Source organism: Phalacrocorax aristotelis, chromosome 9, assembly GCF_949628215.1.
Source record: "Phalacrocorax aristotelis chromosome 9, bGulAri2.1, whole genome shotgun sequence".
Classification (NCBI taxonomy): Eukaryota; Metazoa; Chordata; class Aves; order Suliformes; family Phalacrocoracidae; genus Phalacrocorax; species Phalacrocorax aristotelis.
In genome coordinates, this window is record NC_134284.1 from 21,476,745 (window position 1) to 21,490,434 (window position 13,690).

Sequence of the window (13,690 nt, forward strand, 5' to 3'; positions counted from 1 at the left end):
TGATAACCTGGTCTCAGGAAGGGCTGAGGAAAGCCGCTCAGCCCTGGCAGTGGGGTACAAGAGGGAGAAAGAGCTTATCTGGGTACCACAGCTCACAGGATGCACTACATTTTGTCAAATGGATGCAGAAACATGCTGCCACCTGACACCAGAGAAAACATTTTGTTTTGATTTTCCTGAAGTCTTTGCCAGCTTATACCTGTAGCCATTAAAAATACATATTTTGATGTAATTATATTGGTTTTGCTGAAAAGAATGGTTCAGCTTAAACCTTTTTCACTTGTCCTGGTATTTTTATCAGCATCTGGACTACATTTGGGCATTGCACTGTTGTATTTGGGAGCATTAAACAAGCCTGAATGCTGTTTTCCTACTGGGGCTTCTCCATAGTGGCATGTTTTCTGCAGAATCAGAAATACTGGGGCATTCTGAAAAAAAGGAAGCACCTACAGTTTATAATGATCTTCTTTATAATATTTAAATAATATTTTGCTGCTACCTTTGTATTTGTTCTTCCTTCTTCCATGAGAAGTACTAACTGGGAGATTTGTAGTTATTTGTAGACTCATAGAATCATAGAATAGTTTAGGTTGGAAGGGACCTTTAAAGGTCATCTAGGCCAACCCCCTGCAGTGAGCAGGGACATCTTTAACTAGATCAGGTTGCTCAGAGCCCCATCCAACCTGACCTTGAATGTTTCCAGGGATGGGGCATCTACCACCTCTCTGGGAAACCTGTGCCAGTGCTCCACCAACCTTACTGTAAAAAATTTCTTCCTTATAGCTAGCCTAAATCACTCTTTTTTAGTTTAAAACCTTTATACCTTGTCCTATCGCAACAGACCCTGCTAAAATGTTTGTCCCCATCTTACTTATGAGCCCCCTTTAAGTACTGAAAGGCTGCGATATGGTCTCCCTGGAGCCTTTTTTCTTGAGGCTGAACAACCCCAACCCTCTTAGCCTGTCCTCATAGCAGAGGTGTTCCCTGATCATAGAATCATAGAATCATAGAATCATAGAATCATAGAATCATAGAATCATTAAGGTTGGAAGAGACCCTTAAGATCATCAAGTCCAACTGCCAACCCATCACTGCCAAGTCCACCACTAAACCATATCCTCAAGCACCACATCTACCCTTCTTTTAAATACTTCCTGAGATGGACACTCAACCACCTCCCTGGGCAGCCTGTTTCAATGCCTGACAACCCTTTCGGTGAAGAAGTTTTTCCTAATATCCAACCAAAACTTCCCTTGGCACAGCTTGAGGCCGTTTCCTCTCGTCCTATCGCTTGTTATTAGGGAGAAGAGACCGACCCCCACCTCGCTACAACCTCCTTTCAGGTAGTTGTAGAGAGCGATAAGGTCTCCCCTCAGCCTCTTCTTCTCCAGGATAAACAAATCCAGTTCTCTCAGTCGCTCCTCATAAGACTTGTGCTCCAGACCCTTCACCAGCTTTGTTGCCGTTCTTTGGACATGCTCCAGCACCTCAATGTGCTTCTTGCAGTGAGGGGCCCAAAACTGAACACAATATTTGAGGTGCGGCCTCAGCAGTGCCGAGTACAGGGGGATGACCACTTCCTTAGTCCTGCTGGCCACACTATTCCTGATACAAGCCAGGATGCCATTGGCCTTCTTGGCTGCCTGAGCACGCTGCTGGCTCATAGTCAGCCAGCTGTCAACCGACACCCCTAGGTCCTTTTCCTCCAGGCAGCTTTCCAGCATGGTGTTGTTGTGACCCAAGTGCAGGACCTGGCACTTGGCCTTGTTGAATCTCGTACCATTGGCTCCGGCCCAGCGATCCAGCCTGTCCAGGTCCCTCTGTAGGGCCTTCCTGCCCTCCAGCAGATCAACACTTCCTCTCAGCTTGCTGTCATCTGCAAACTTACTGAGGGTGCACTCAATCCCCTCATCCAGATCATCAATGAAGAGGTTGAACAGGACCGGCCCCAACACTGAGCCCTGGAGAACACCACTCGTGACTGGCCACCAACTGGATTTGACTCCATTCACCACCACTCTCTGGGCTTGGCCATCCAGCCAGTTTTTAACCCAGTGCAGAGTGCACTTGTGCAAGCCGTGAGCAGCCAGCTTCTCCAGCAGAATGCTGTCCCTCTGGTCATTTTTTTGTCCCTCCTCTGGACCTGCTCCAACAGGTCTGTGTCTTTCTTGTACTGAGGACTCCAGAGCTGGATGCAGCACTCCCACTGGGGTCTCACCAGAGTGGAGTAGAGGGGCAGAATCACCTCCCTCGACCTGCTGGCCAGGATATGGTTGGCCTTCTGTGCTGTGAGTGCAGATTGTCGGCTCATGTCCAGCTTTTCATCCATCAGTACCCCCAAGTCCTTCTCCACAGGGCTGCTCTCAATCCCTTCATCCCTCAGCCGGTATTGATACCAGGGGTTGCCCTGACCCAGGTGCAAGAACTTGCACCTAGCCTTGTTGAACCTCATGAGCTTCACATAGGCCCACTTCTCGGGCTTGTCCAGGTCCCTCTGGATGGCATCCCATCCCTCAGGCATGTCAACTGCACCACTCAGGTTGGTGTTGTCTGCAAACTTGCTGAGGGTGCACTTAATTCCACTGTCTATGTCATTGATGAGGATATTAAACAGCACTGGTCCCAGTATGAACCCCTGAGGGACACCACTTGTAACTGATCTCCATCTGGACATTGAGCCATTGACCAATACTCTCTGGATGTGACCATCCAGCCAATTCCTTATCCACTGAATAGTCCATTCATCGTATCCATATCTCTCCAATTTAGAGAGAAAGATGTTGTGAGGAAATGTGTCAAAGGTCTTACAGAAGGCCAGACAGATGACATCCATAGCTCCTCCCTTGTCCACTGATGTAGTCACTCCATCATAAAAGGCCACTAGGTTGGTCAGGCAGGACTTGCCGTTGGTGAAGCCATGCTGGTTGTCTCAAATCACCTCCCGGCCCTCCATGTGCCTTAACACAGCTTTTAGCAGGATCTGTTCCATGATCTTCCCAGGCACAGAGGTGAGGCTGACAGGTTTGTAGTCCTCATTTCTACCCTTTTTTAAAAATAGTGCAATTCACCTGACTGCCATGAAGGTTCAAATATCATGGCGAGTGCTTGGGAACTACATCAGCCACTTCCCTCAGGACTCTGGGACGCATCTCATCTGGTCCCATAGACTTAGGTATGTTCAGGTTCCTCAGGTGGTCTTGAACCTGACCTTCTCTTATGGTGAGGGGGGACCTCTACTACACCAGTCTCTGGCTTGAGGTCCATCCACTTCAGAAGTGTGGGAAGAGAGCTTGCCAGTGGAGACTGAGGCAAAAAAGTTTTTGAGTACCTCAGCCTTCTCCTTGTCTGTTAGCAGCTTGCCAGGCTTGTTCATTGGGGCTGTAAACTTCCTTTGACCTTCCTTTTCTGGCTGACATACCTATAAAAGCACTTCTTATTATTCTTTGTCTGTCTTGCCAAGTTCAACTCCAGCTGCACCTTGGCCTTGCTGACCTCATGCCTACGCAACTGGGCAGCGTCCCTGGATACCTGTCACTGCTTCCACTGCCTGTGCATTTCCTTCTTGCCCTTTAGTTTGATGAGCAGGTCTTGATAGTACATGTTAAATGCTTTATACAGCTATATGTGCAGTATATAACAATACAAATCTAATTCTGTCAGATGTATGCAATAGAGTTGTAAATTCTCCATGGAGACTGTACATTATGAATTTTCTTGAGAAGTCCACGGTGGTAATTCCCTTCTGGGTCTTGTTGTGCATGTGTCTGACAGTGAAATACCCATGCACTTTTCAATCGATCTTCAATGAATTTCTCAACATTTTTAAACCAGTATAATTATGTCTTTACAAGTTACAACATTGTTTTCACAGAATTACTTTTAAACAGGTGATCAGGCACTAGAACTCTAGATACTGTTCTTTGGAAAAAACTTTCCTGCTTCAAGCATCTTTAGGCAAATGTGAAAACTTTTAGAGTTGAGACTACAGGTAGCATTAGAAATTTGACACTCTTCAGGCTTTTCCAAAGCTTTTAGGTGTATTACTGCTATTTCTAACATCAACAGAGCTCAGAACCATATAACCATTAAATTTATACTTGTATGTTTGCAAATTAAGATATTTTAGAAGTACCCTTATCATTATTGTTGTTGCAAATGATAAAACAAAATTGGCCAAGATACCTAATTTGTATATGCTTACTTACAGACATGTGGTGTAGATCCATGATTCTTAGAGGAAGAGTTACTGTGCTCGTGTTCACAGATACTCATCAGTATTCACTATGTTGCAGCTGAAAACTGCATGCTCCCTCTCTTTAAAAAGCCTCAGGATGATGTCTCTGGAGTTTGTGTCACATCAAACTTCCTGCTTTAGAGAGCTCTCAGCATTTTTTCTGATTCTGCATAAAAGGCTCCAAATGCTGGGTCAGGCAGGGCCACAAGCTCCCAGAAGAAGGTGCTTTCCTCCAAGGTGTCCCTGAGCTGGAGTCCTTGCTCACAGCATATGCTCCTAAGTGGGGGCAGCATCACGCAGTGCCCCAGGACCTTTCTGGCACCCCAGAAGTGGCTGGGTACAAGCCTGGGAAACATCAGTGACAGAGACCTGGCGGGACTGCACCTGCTGTTCTTGCATTCAGCTTCCTACAACTGAGAAAAATGTTGGTGACAAGAATTATTGCCTTCTCCGCAGGATCAAAACCTTTGGCTTCATCAGTGATTTTCTCATGTGTTTCCTGCTTTTTGTAATTAGTGATCTGCTGCTCAGTTTTGGTGAAGTGTAAAAGGTCACTAAAAGCATCTGCTTCATAAACATCTTTCACATCTGTAGCAGATGCAGCCAGTTACCTGTGAACATGACATTTTTCCATATTTCATTTTATTAGGCCATTTTATGAATAATTTAACATCTTAATGAGATGACACGAGTTTGTGCCTATGTCCTTTTCCTCAGGTCTCTGGCAAACTAAAGCAAAAGCCTTCTGGTGTTCAGCTCAGCATGGCAGATCTTTTACCCAACGTTAACACTGCAAAAACAGTGGAAGTGTTGATGGGGAGAAGAAATTTTTTTCAGAAATTATTGTTGTTTGACTTACAGACTGTGCATCATCAGGCTGTCCTCTATCTTTGTAATCATCACCCACACCCGAGCTACTGAGCAGGAGGGATGGTAGCAGTGAAGGATCCCATGAATCCAAAGAGCATTACAGACTCACTGGAGTTTCTGAGCTTACACTTTGCTGCAGGTCAGGGAGCCCAGGAGGTGGAGTGTGTTTGCTACTGACATGATGTTGTTTTCCTGTATTTGCTCTGGTCCTGTTATGGGATAGAAGGAATTCATCCCCCTCTAGGAAAGGGTTGGTTTTGGCTAGGTGCCTTCCTAGGCCTAGGGGAAAGTGTTTCTTATGTTTATGTTCAGCTTGTCCTGCCAACTGTTTATTCCTCTGTCATGTCACCAGCTGCCTGAGAAACCCATGACTTTTGTTTTCGCAGAATGACTCTAGGTTGTGACTCTAAGTTGTATGGATACAAGCTGCAAAAAACCCCACTTCCAACCACAGATATTCATGTACTTAAGATAAACAATATCCAGCATTTTTTTTGCAAAATAAAAACAAGGTGTCTCCCCAAAAGCAAATGTGAAGTTAGTAATACAGAATATCTACACAGGAGGTCTTAAGACATGTTTGTTAGTGCTACATTAACTTCTGTATTTCCTAATGCCTAAACAGACAGTTGTGCAAATTCAGCATTGATTTTGCTCCATTTTTAGCTGACAGTGTTTGCATTTTGTTTGCTACTATTTACAAGATGGTAATCACAGACATGTAGCAAACAGATCTAGCTGGTCCTGACCATCACCATGAATAACCTGGGCATTCACAGATACATCCAGAACAATCTGGACAAAGAGTGCCCAATGTGCACTGATATTAGGAGGAAAGAGTCTTCTGGTGAAGAGGAATAGCCTGAAATATCTCTTATTCAGTAAAAATGCATTTTCATGCCTACTTCAGTTGTTAACCTTGTTTTGCTTATTTTGAGAAGACTTGTGTCTTTACCCTTTCTACCTTTCTTTGTGACAGCTCAGAAACCCAGCTGTTTAAGGGTGGTGGCCATGGAGGTGACTGGAGATGACAAGCTAAAAGGAACAGTTGAGCATCACTACTGGTGGTCTCTTTGGGCCCCTGGATTTCAGTTTGTGGAAGACCTGGTGCTCAGTAGGTGTTTCTAAATCTGGCCATTTTTTGCAGACATTTATGCCTGCTCTTGTCAATTATTTCCAGTGCACAGGGAGAAGGTCAGAGCAGCAGAGCTCTTTGAGTCTGTCCTGTTCTTCATATTCCTTCTGCTGTTGAACAGTGTTATAAACTCAGACTATATTATAAACATTAACTAGGCCAAAGACAGATAGTCATTCCTGAGGAACAGCAAATAATGTAGATATTGCTTGTGTTTCTTTTTTTCACAAATGCTGAAGGACATTCCTCTTAGAGGGAGGTCAGCTGCATGGTGAAGAAAGAAGAGCCTCTGACAGGGTAAAATCCTCCTGTCAAAACTCATCTTCATCCAAACATGTTGTGTCGGGTTGCCCAAAGCAACTCCTGAAGCTTTTGCTGAATCTACTGAATATTTTCTCCCTAAATAGTTTTTAGATGAAAATTTAAAGCATTTGGTTTTGACAGTTTCTGAACTGGAAAAGTATTTTTAAAAGGCTCTTTCAAATTCTGTCTGACTCTGATAATACTTCCCCCAGCTCACTAATGTACAGCTTTTCAGCTGGGGTCAGACAAAACATGCTGATTGCGTGGAGAGCCTTTTGGCTCATTTACTGAGAAAATGAAAAGTGGTTTTCTGATTATGTTTTTCATGCAAAAGGCGAGTTTGAAACTGGTTGTTAGCACTGCTCTGGCATGGTGTTTAATTCATCAGGGCAGATCTGGGGATGAGACTGGTGGGGATTAGGGAAGGGTGTGGAGGACTATGAACAGGCAGCAGCCTGCCTCCAAGGGGAAAGGCTCTCATCCCACGCACACTCATTTCAGCAGCAGCTGAGTCCTGCTTCTGGTGACTGGAACTCCTGAATACCATGAAAGCACAAGGAACAGATGACAGCTATGATGCATGGAAAGTTCTGGTAATAATCAGTTGCTATGAGATATTATTAATAGCATTGCTCTTAGGAAACCTGCTTGAGTTTTGCTTTTTTTCTCTTTCTTCATGTGTGTTTGAGAAGAACAATATTGATGGGTGTGAGAGAGCAGCTGGTCCCAGGTGTGAGCTGGGAATCAATCACTTCAGCCAGGAGGCCCTGCATCTTTTGGACTCAGGTAGTATAAGCAGAGGAGGGTGATCTAGCAGGGTGAAATTTGCAGTTATTCGCACAATAAATTGAATTCACATCTGCAAAAACAGTGCAGGAAGAAGGCTGTGGTTCTGGTCAGGATCAAGAAGGAAAATGTCCAGTAAAATATAAGTGGAAGAAAACCAACAAGAAACCACAGACAAACCATGAGATGGTGAACTATAATGTGGAATCTGCAGGTGTCTAAAGCACTTCATTTATAGCTTCCTTTGTCCTTAGACCTGAAACACAACACTTCATTAAAGATCTCAACTCCTCCCTGGTAATGACCAGGGGGCAAGGACAGGTAGTGTTCCTGCAGTTAGTGAGCTGTGAGCAATAGAGAGGGGGAAGAACCAGTGGGACTATAGGTCATGCCGTATTGCCTTGCCCTTGTAGTAAAAGCCCGCTGGACCCCTGGTGCCTTCTTACCTGGCAACCCAATAGCCAAAGAAAATGAAAAGCGGCCAGGCATTTATCACCCTCAGTACAGATAGCAGCATGGATGTTTACTGGTGATGCTATTTAGACATCTTATACTGTTTTCAATTTTTGCCTATGCATAAAGCAAACCATGAGGGGCAGGAACTGAGTTACAGACAGTAACATTGCCTATAACATCTCAGCAGATGAACACCTGCAGTGGCTGCTGTGCATCCCTATTCCCATGCTGCTGCGCCTGTCAGCCTGTGCAGCAGCAGGAAGGAAGATGAGGGGATTGATGGGCAGTGGCTGGTGGATCTTTTCCTCTGAAAGGAAATGGACAAATCCAATTTTAGTAGCACAGACAGCGCAGAGAAAGGCCAAGCCCAACATATCTTTTTTTTTTTTTTTTTTTTGCCTATTAAATCGAGATTGGTGGGCCACAAGGGTTTCAGAATCGAAAGAAGGTGCTTTTAGTCAGCTGTTGTTCAGAGGGACAGTTCATTGACACTGGGCAGGGATGTCCTCCATTGACTCTGAACTGATTGTTATCTGAAATGATTAATAACAAGCATTTAGAATGAGGAAATGAACTGTCCCATCAAATCCTTCTATAGCTCCTTAGGTCTTTGTTCCTCAGGATTTCCCCAGAAAGCCCTCTGGAAACCTGCACTAGAATCTGTTGGGAGGACCTAGTTTTCTTTCCTTTCCTGGTTCTGTCTAAGAGAATAGCTTATTCCCCTGAGGAGTTTCATATTCTTGGACTCACTTCCCGCCATCCCAGGGTGGCCACATTACACTGGCTTGGGGTTACAGGGCTGCCTATGTTACAAAACCCTCTTCCTTCTGTAGGTCTCAGGACCACCTTCACCCCAACTCTGTCCTCTGCCAGAAGCTCAAGATGTAAGAAATGCGAAGTGCGACATCCTAATACCATTTAAAAATATTGAGGATACCACAAAGTCAACCTTTTCGCCTTGAAGTCAAACAGGAATTTCCATGTGTTGTTTCAGCATGTTGTGACAACAGTGAGGGCTCTTTCTATTCTTTCCTGTTTTCTCTCTGTTCTTTAGGATTTGCAGATCAGTTACCCTGATCTTCCATACATGCTTTGACCAGTCAGCACACCATTGCACAGGTATTGGGAATAGAAGCTGCTTTAGGCAAAGGTGATCATCTCGGAGTGAAGGACTCTGGGTCCAAAATCAGGTAATTATTACTGCAGGAGCACTGTTATGTGCAGTCACCCAAAGTGGAAAGCCATTTACAGATGATCAGTTAACAATAGTAAAGGAAGCAGATACCAGTAGTGTCCCCATTCACAACCACAGAGCCTCTTGAGACTTCTTATTCATCAGTGTCCTGTATATATCACGAGCATATACACGGTCAAGTATGCTATATTATCCCAGTTCTTCTCAGCTAGTGATCCCAAATTCAGATGATATATGAAGAAAGAAATTGAAAGAGTGGAAAGTGAATGTATATATGCAAAATTCTTCCAGAAAAGTGCAGTTATTGCTAAGCAGTTTTCCTTTTTCGTCCTGAAGAGGAAAAGGCTTTAGGATGGATACTTCTGAGCTAGACATGAGAAAGAAGGGACCTGAGGGATGTGGTCAGAAGGAAGATTAGTTTGGCTGGTGGGTTTGAACACAAGAAACATGTAAAATGGCAGAAGTGTTAAGAACAATGTGTGTGTCTGTGTGCGTGTTTAGGCAGCTAGGCAGTCGTGAAGGCTGGACCGTGGCAGGAGTCCTTAGCTGTAGCAGAAATCTTAGGAAGTTGTCCCAGGGTGTAAAACTCTCTCTTCCCTTTCCTGAGCTGCCCCTGCAGTGTCAGATGGTCTTCCTGGGAAGGGTTACATGCTCTCAGAGGTGGCAACACTTCTCTTTCCCTTAAACATTTCCATCTCAGTTCTCTTTCACAATTTTGCCTTTTTTTTTTTAATCTCTAGGTAATCATGGATTTGATTTTCAATTTCTGAGGTTTTTCTGGATGTTTCCACAAATACTGTTAGCATCATGCAACATCTGGCCATCATCCAGAAGCTTGTGGAGCAGTGATGCTTGGTCATTGACCACTGTCACAGTCATTCAGTAGCTGAAAACCCTGGTGGATCCCTTTCTCCTCCAACCTTTCTGAAGCTGACTCCATGTAGCCATTTTGGTCCCCAGAAAAGCATTGGAAAGACCAGAGGCTCAAGGGAGAGAAAAAAATGACCTTGTCACCTGCCTCTGCTGTGGCCTGCTTTTAGAATGTAATGCAAATTCAGTGTTGCTGGGAGCTACTTGGGATAAGCCAGGTTTTCATACCATCCTCCCCTCCACTGGGGAACTTTCTGTTGGTTTTGGTGGTCCACTGGGGGCTGACATGGTGCAGCAGCATGGGGCCTGGGGAGCAGCACAGCCCAAAAAAGGATTGTGCTCACATTCTTCTGGGACCATTCACTTCTCTGGATAGTGTAAGTAACATGGGATATGAGAATCTGCCTGTGTGTTTTCCAAATGGTCAAGTCCTGGTGTTGCCCTATGTTGTCATCCTCAGCATGTTTTCATCACTACTTCCTTCTTATCTTCCTATTGGTCTATTTACCCCATCCTCCCTCTTCCCCCCAGTCCATCCCCCACCTCTCAGTCACCTGCACAGAAAAGGCCCTGAGCTTCCTTCTCCACATTGGCACAAATCCTTTCATGTGACTCAGATCCCTCCTCTCCCACCCCACCAACAGCCAGAGGTAGGATGTCTGCTTTGGGTTCCATTCATATGAAGCTGCAGATTTGCTTTTGAGTTTTCTGATTCTCTCTGCAGGTTTTCTGTGGTAAGACAGCCTGGATCTATTTCTGCTCTGACAGTCTCTATGTGCTGAAGTATAGGGAGCTGTCGTCTCTGTACCAAAGAAATAGATACCCTAGTTACCTACTAATGATGGGAACTAGTCCTTCTTAAAAATCCTCCAGCTTTCTATAATTTGTGCCACGCGATCCATGTTTGCCCCATTGCAGTTTCTTTAAAAGTTTCATTCAAAAATAATTTTCACAGCAGTGAAAACTTCATCTGCTTTCTTAGCTGGCTAAAGAAGAGCTTCTCTGACAGGGTAGACTGTTATTTCTCTAGTTAGCTGTGTCAGCTGTACATGAATGAATTAATCTATTGAATGAGTTAATACAATTCATCTGTTGAATGAGCAGATAGCTAATGTGAGTTTAATGTCCCTAGCTACTAAAATCTAACAGTATCCGCAGCACTTTCAGAAGGACCTCATCATATTCATCTGGCCTTTACTGCTTTTTGTACTGTTTTTATATTGTTTGAACAGACTTAAACAGTGAGCACACTGTTACACATTAAACCGAGCATATAAAGTTATTACAGTAGCTGTAGAGCAAGCAGTGACAACATTGCTCTTCTGGACACAGATAAATATGTGATGCATGCCAGGACAAGAATGCAAAACCAGCACTTACTGAGCACTCCTGGGTTCCAATGGCTCCACTGGCTTTTTGCCTTCTCCTGAGGCTCATGCCAGAAATGAAGGGTGATAGGATTTTCACACAGCTTCTCTTGGACAAAGTCTGTAGCAAATATTCTCCTTCCCCTCCTTTTCTGATTCAAAGTCTTCAAAGGAAAGCCAACAGTAGCATGGCTCCAAATTCAGACATTCCAAATAAAGCTGCTTTCTTCACAAATCCTGGAAATCCTGAGAAGTGACAGTGCTAGTTGTGTGACTGATGCAACATTTATTCCTGAGACTTCTTTTCTAAATTGCACCTCATACTTGCAAAATCAACCTCTTCCTTTGAAGTTGTCACTTTTATTCTCTTTCCTGTGTCTGGTTGCTAGAAAGAGATAATATTTCAGTCAAAGGATGGAAAATTATTTCCCTCCCACACAGTTACATTTCAAAATCTAGAGAAATTCTAAGATTAATTAAAATCATAATTACAGTCAAAATAGAAGCCAACTATATTTTATGCGGTTCTTTGAATAAACTTAATGACAGACACTAAGCCGATCACAAATATAAAATCTTGCCTCATTAATTTCTTTCCTATCTGAGTGTTTGAACAACTTTTCCTAGTTTACGGCTTTAGGATTAATTAAACTTTTAGACAAAATTTAGCAACATGGTGTCATGATGAGATGTCCTTCTGTTAAGGCTAAGTGGGAAGCCTTTAAGTGGTAAATTGACAAATGAAGATGACTAGTACCCTCGATGTTACTAGAGTTACTTAGTCTGACTGTGCCCTATCTAAAACATCCCTAAGAATTTTAATCCCTATACCACATAGGATTTGGCATGATGAAGAGTTCAGAGAAACAGCCCACAGTAAAACTGTGCAAGGTTTTGTAAAAACATTTGGAGTCCATTCCAGGAAGACTAGTCCAGAGGAGCAGGCGTGTTAACAGTCAGCCAGGAGGGTACTTACTGGCTAAGAACACAGGTCATTGTAAAGAGCTTTATATCAGATACTCAGTTAGAGGAACATAGAGTTGTTAGTTACAGTGAGCTCAGTATGTGGCTGGGAAACCTGGGTGTCCATGCACACGAATGATTGTGAATTCAGCCGTATTAAAAATGTGACCTAAATAGTGCTTGGATTAGTGACTACCCTCATGCAGCCTTTGTGACTTCCAAGTCTAACCACCATATTAATACACTCACTGGTTTGATACCTTCTGTCTGCCTGTTAACTCAGTTGGAGCCTGAGCTGGTATTGCTACCCAAACCCAGTAGCCAGGTTGTTGGAAAATTAATATATCAATAGAATGTGAGGGGCACACATTTATTTTCCCTGGGCTTCACAAATACATATTTACCTCATTCAGAGCTATGACTTTGACCCCTTGAAGATTTCACTGGCTTTTCTTTGTTGTTACTGCATTGATAATTTCTTCTCTTTGTTTCCAAGCTCTTTGCAAACTCTGCACCTTTCTATTGTATCCCGTTCAGTATGAGGAGGTCAACTCCCATTTCTGATTCCCCCTTTATAATTTCCATTTGTACTGCCAAATACTTTATTTTTCACTCCCAATCCACTGATCCACAAACCTATTCTAAGATAATCTCTCTAATCACTCCTTAAAAGACTCCCTTGCACATAGAACCCCTAAGCACTACTGTTTCACCAATATCACCAATAGACTACTCCTATAGTATCTAAGAGACTAAGTAGGGGGGTTTATACTTTTCCATACCAGAGTAGGGTATGCAGGCTCTGATTCAGTATGAAGAGGGGGAAACAGTCTTATTTTAGTTGGGGTGTGATGGCTCCTTCAACATGACTGCTCTGGGGAAGATGCTGAAGGAATTATTCGCCCTGCTCCCTCCCACCAGCCGTGCAAGATGCTGAAGTTATCACCCGTGAGGGAATTGCAAACCTTGATGTTGCAGCCCGTGGGGACGAATATCCTGGGAAGAAAAAACCTCCATCCCATGTATGCCATCCAGCTCCGAGTAAAACTAGGGAAGGAGTGCTTCTCCCTTGCGGAGTAGAACATTAGAGGCAAAAGGGCTTTCCTGAAGGAGGGTGAGAAGTGCATTGCTCTCTTAGTATTGTACAAAAAGCAAGAGACCAAACTGCACTTTTATTGTCAAGACATAGGTTTCTGGCCTGTTCTGGCCTCAAGTGTATGCAAACATAGCAACTGATAAAAATTTGTACTCCAATGATTTTTTTCTGTGTTTATATAGCATTGCATTCCAATAGGCCTTCTATGCCTCTTTCATTTTCCTTTCTGTAGAATAAACAACAAGAGGTTTACTATGCCTATGGGATTTTACCACCCAGACAGGCAGCCACTCAGTGCTCATGAGGCTCACTATAATTTTTACTCAGTTTGGTCCTCATTTGGGCTTTAACTGATATTTTGCCACCAGGAAAAAACCAAACACGATCCTGGGTCATTTTTGAATGAAAGTCTTTG